General features: G+C 34.7%; 1 protein-coding gene across 1 annotated transcript in view; it reads right to left on the minus strand.

Annotated features, from left to right (window-relative positions):
- The window catches only part of LOC108358872 (uncharacterized), a 16,754-nt gene extending 14,996 nt beyond the window's left edge, over positions 1–1,758 (minus strand). Inside the window, exon 1 of the mRNA XM_017610389.1 lies at positions 1,695–1,758. The gene's annotated coding sequence lies outside the window, so the exon portion shown is untranslated. The remainder of the gene's footprint in view (positions 1–1,694) is intronic.
- Between the last annotated feature and the right edge of the window lie 4,057 nt (positions 1,759–5,815).

Here is a 5,815-nt window from a genome sequence, read left to right on the forward strand (position 1 = left end):
TTTTAAGACGTTTTCTAACCGTAAAATCTGTGGTGTTGTTGTTTCCCATACAAAATTGGAAAACGACGCCGTCTACATTTTGTCACACTCAAAGGTATGTTTTTTACGCGTCTACATTTTGCAACCTCGCAGCAGAGTTGCATTATGGCAATACTAATCACATTTTTTTTTATTTATTGGGCACGTTTTCTGTATTTGCATTTAATTTGAGCGCAATTTCTGATGAAAAGAAACAAATTAAGGAAAAGAAATAACAAATATTACAAATTGGTAATTAAGTTAAATAATTACAATTTTTCAGAAACATAATCGAAAGGCGACATATAAAAAATGCACGCAAGGAAGAAATGTCTGGCAACACCAGCAAAGTTTTGAACGATTTTGCGACGACTGCTAGAAAGGGGTGCTCACAGTTTGATGCTAAAAATGTCTCAAAATGTAGATGTCTACATTTTCAGACACAATTTGGAACGAACTGTGAACACCCCAAATCTTTTGATTATAATTAAACAGATTATATACCAATCGAAAGTATTAAACAAATAGAATGTGTAAACGTTGGGTTGCCTATTTTTTTTCCTGGCCTACCTATCGGGTTGGCAGGTATGAACAGGAAGGTAATATTAGTAATTTTTACTCATCTGTTTAACACATTCTATAAGCTTTATGCTTTCGATTGGTGGTAATGTTAAGTAATTCTGTTAATTTATTTGTAAGAAAATGAATAAATAATATATTAATAATAATATATGTAATTTGTTCATTAAATAAATGAGTGCAAAATTAAAAAATAATAATAATTTTGCATGTTTAATTAAAAATATCCTGGACAGTATTTTTTCAGCCAACCTACTAGCGAAATATTTCCTAACACGTTAAATTTCATACAAAGGAGATTTCATCCATTAAACAGATAGATGAAAGTCGTGCCTTTGTCGGATCTCCTACTATATATAAATTTTTAAAAATGATTGATCTTTTTCAATTAAGGTGCTCTATTGGACATCCGCCTTACCCTTACACATCAGTGCAGCTCAGATACCTCTTCGAAACATTTCGTTTTCTTGTACTTCACAGGGCCGTTTTCTAATGTAAGCAGTAAAGGTGGCTTTACTAATAGGGCAGATAAATTGTACCTCACTTTAGAGTGTTTTCGTTTTCTTATTTTACCGGTAAAAATAAATTTATTATTCCGTAGAGTGAAACCTCACTACCTCACTACTACCAAAACCTTGGTTGAAATATCGAATATATCTGACTCATGAACCAACACCAAACCAAAATTTAAAGTTGGGTACAAATTTTAAAGGTTGCATCGGGTGAGCAACAATTTATCGATTCGAGAAATTAATGCGCTGATGAGAAAACGAAAACTCGTATATCGAGACGATAAAGTGGCCGATAATCTAAAGGTTAGATGAGAAAACGGCCCACAATACTTTATCATATCACTTAATCATTTCACACATCTACTGCGTAAGAGTTTCCCATTTAATGGTTTTTTTAGAATCTCTCATTTCACTATAGGCGCTGGTAATTTTGGGTTTTCGCCGAGACAGGAAGCATGTGCCACATATTTCACTAATGTTATATGTATAATTTTTTTTACAACGATAACTATTACAAGAATTGACGCACGTAATTTATATTGTTGGCAGTGCTTGTCGTATGTATATATGTACATATATGCTTACCGCACAGCGTTTATATAAATTATGCGCGTTGTTTGTTCAAACGTATGAATGCCGATCGCACAACGCTCACCTCGCGAATGATTCGTATGTGCGGCGGTACGTTTGCGCGTAGCGCTTGTGGGCGAGTCGTCAGCTAATGCATATGTATCAGGGATGTTGCGAATATTTGCATTCGTATTGGTTATGCGAATGATTCGCATTATTGTACACATTCGCATCAAATGATACGAATGTTTTGCGAATGCGAATGTGTACATGGACAGAGAGTCCACTGTGATATTGTTGAAATGGCTGTAAGTCTGTCTAATCAGGGTGGGGACAACAAGCGGATTTTAGCTTCAGGCAATAAACGGTTAAGTAGTATATCAAGCAAATTGATGGGCCTTCAACAAGTACTGCTAAAAGTCTTATAAGCAACCTAGAAATAATTTTAGATTCCTCCAGAGAAAGCAAAGGCTGGGATGAAGAATCTGGAGACATTAAAAAATGTGAAATTAAAGCTCAATTGAAGGCCTATCTTAAAGAAAAACGAGCTCATATCGGTGAAAATCCTTTCGATTGGTGGAAAACGAAACTAAAATACGACAGATTGACAAATCTGGCCCGCAAATATTTGAGCGCTCCACCCGCCAGCGACCAAAGTGCATGGCTGCCAACTTGGCCCAAACCGTGCCATTTTTTACCCTATTTTACTTCAAATGGCATTTAATTTTTCAATTCGGCACAAAGTGCCCAAATGGCGCTTTTGCAAAAAAAAAATAACATTTCAATACATTTTTTGAAATCCTTTGCGTTACTTCTTTTTCTCAACTAAAATTTTCTAAATTATAAAGACTATTCAACTGGTTTATCTTATTTTATCATTGCACTTTTGTTTTGGAAATGTGGTTCTTATTTTATTGCTAAATGGGAATGATTAAAAAGAATAGCACCTTTTTTGGCATTTATATTTTTCTATTTGGCACATTTTGGCACTTTTTCATCATCATCATAGCTAAAGATAGTTGGCAGCCCTGTCCAAGTGAGCAATTGTTCAGTGTAGCCGGCCTTATATAAGAAATTGCCTCATGGGAGAAAAGGCAGCAAAATTAGTTTTTTTGAAATATGATATGCCCTTTTTGAACTTTGACTACTAGATTAAAACACTGTTAGGGTAAGCACTCGTTCAATGTTCTAATAATTTACAAAATTTTTAAGTAATAAAAACGATGGCTTAAGTCGATTATAGCTTTTATTGTTTTTCCTAACATTCGCATTCGCACATTAGCATTCCGAAAATTCGCATTCGCATTCGCGAATGTGAAAAATATGACATTCGAAACATCCCTAATATTTATGGATTAGGTTTGTTTTTTTGCTCGCCCGCGGACGTCGGTTACCCGAAAGTGCCCATTTTGTGTTTTTTTCTTGGTTCGCGGGTTTCTCGTCCGGACAGTTTTTTCCGGGCGATTTTGCGAAAACTGATTCAAAGCTTATAAATTGGCGTTTTCATAAATTTTTCAATTTATAAACCTCTTGTAAAGCTACTTTATTTTTTTTGAAATAAGGCTATCAAATTTTAACTAAAAAATATGTATATGTATGTACCTATGCATATTTAGCTGTTTTTCTTTGACTGATTCACTTCTGTCAGAGCATTTCGTACTTACGTCCGTTTGCTCGAAACTGGCCCTAAAATGTTAAAAACAAACTGATTGTTCTCAGGGCCATATAAAATAAAATTGCCAAAAAAGGTGTCATTCTTTTGAATTGTTCCTCTTTAGCATTAAATTAGAATTTCCCTAAAAGAAAAGTCCTATGCCAATGTAAGATAAACCAGTTGTATACACTATAGAAATTAGAAAATTTTAGTTGAGAAAAAGAAGTAGGTACACGCAAAGGATTTCAAAAAAATGTATTGAAATATTACTATTTTTCCTTATCCATTCGTCCTGAAATATATTAGCCAGAAATGCGATTGCTTTATAAAATGGAGAACCATTTTGAAATATGATTGTTTTCACTCTCTATAAAATAATTGATGCAACCTCCCATACGCGGTTTTGCATTAGCTTGATACGCGGTTTTGCATTTTGTTGATATGCGGTTTTGTACTTTAAACGACGAGTTGCTTTTTGCCTGCTTAGTACGTGACTTTATGGTATTTCTAACTAATTTTTGCTGTATATTATAATTTTGTGTTCAAAATGATAGGTTGCTGGAACCAAGTTTTTGACATGCAAATAACTTTAGTAAATTTAAACATTAGAAGTCCATAATGCACGAATAATAGATACCTATAATATATTGGAAGAAGTTGTTATGAATCTTTTTCAAACCCCACATCATGAATATAAAATTCAAAATATGTATGTACATACTAGAGCTCTAGATACCCGGGTATCGAGCAATGCGAGTAGCTCGATACTCGCTCGAAACTCGTTCATTGCTCAACTGCTCAAATCTTTGTTCCAAAATTTTCGAGTTTTTGAACAATTTCATAAACAAAAGAAAATTTGTAAGTTGTATTTGTCAGCAGCTGCTTTCTAATTCATGTTAAATAAATTATATTATTAAATACCAATGTAACAATCTTTGCATTATCTATACTAATTATATAAAGAGAGGTCCCTTTTTTTTGTAACAGGTAATCTCGCGAACGGCTGGTCCGATTTTCATGAAATTTTGTATGCAAATAGCTTTCAGTAACCACCATGTTTTAGGCTAAAAAAATTTTACTTTATTTCGGGTAAGTGGACCAGGGACCGGTCTATTCCAAAAAATCTTATTATAGTCCGATTTGCTTAAAATTTAGTACGTAAGTAGTTTTTTAGCATATATTAGGACATATGGTCCATTTTTTCCGAGAAGTGGATCAGGGACTGATCTATTCGAAAAAATCGTTTTTACGGTCCGATTTGCTTAAAATTCGGTACGTAAGTAGTTTTTTTATCATATATTAGGACATATGGTCCATTTTTTCCGAGAAGTGGATCAGTAACTGATCTATTCGAAAAAATCGCATTTACGGTCCGATTTGCTTAAAATTCGGTACGTACATAGCTTTTTATCATATATTAACATATGTGATCCATTTTGTCCGAGAAGTGGACCAGGGACCGATCTGTTCGAAGAAATCGTATTTATGGTCCGATTTGCTTAAAAGTCGGTACGTAGGTAGCTTTTTGCCTGGATAATCTTATAGATTCCTGTTTTCCAATTTTCATGCAATTTCGAATATAAATAGCTTTAAGTAACGACCATATCAAGGGGCGAATTCGTCACTAGGTAAGATTTTTTTGCGCCAATCAGAAACAACGGATACTGTCAAAATATAATTAAAATATATAATATATCTCAACTAATATATATTTAGAAAGCCGTTTGTTAGTTTTCGCAAGGCTCGAGAGCGGCTGAACCGATTTTTTTGAAACTGCCACCTGCCGCACGTGACCCAAGGATGGTTTTAGGCTTGAAAATAATCTATATGTAAAGGGGGCGTGACACTTCCCATACAAACCGAATTTCTCATGCTACATATCTCTGAAAGTGTGCATGGTAGAGTTTTGGAAATTGGTANAAGGGGGCGTGGCACTTCCCATACAAACCGAATTTCTCATGCTACATATCTCTGAAAGTGTGCATGGTAGAGTTTTGGAAATTGGTATGAAGATATACGAAATCAATCGCATACCATTGGAGAAAAATTTTAGCTATTGTAAAAATGGGTGTGACATCTCCTATACAAACCGAATTTTTCATACTGCTTATTTCTGGAAATTTTTTGGTAGAGTTCTAGAATTTTGTATGGAGATGTACGAAATAAATCGCATACTCTTGGAGAAAAATTGGAACTATTGGAAAAGGGGCGTGCCATCTTCCATCCAAACCGAATTTTTCATACTGCCTATCTTTGGAAGTGTTCATGGTAGAGTTCTGGAACTTGGTATGGAGGTATACGAAATCAATCGCATACTCATGAAGATTGCAAAATCGTGCTGCCAAGTGGTGCTGAAGTCGAGATATTACTAAATATAGCCAAGTGAGAAAAGGGGCCGTGAAGGTCAGATTAAATCGACCTGTTGCACCATTGAGTATATCGAACGCTCCTGCGTTGCAATTGGCCCAATGGATGTGATTTT

The sequence above is a fragment of the Rhagoletis zephyria genome, unplaced genomic scaffold, assembly GCF_001687245.7.
Source record: "Rhagoletis zephyria isolate East Lansing unplaced genomic scaffold, Rhagoletis_zephyria_1.1 Rzeph_scaffold_00308, whole genome shotgun sequence".
Classification (NCBI taxonomy): Eukaryota; Metazoa; Arthropoda; class Insecta; order Diptera; family Tephritidae; genus Rhagoletis; species Rhagoletis zephyria.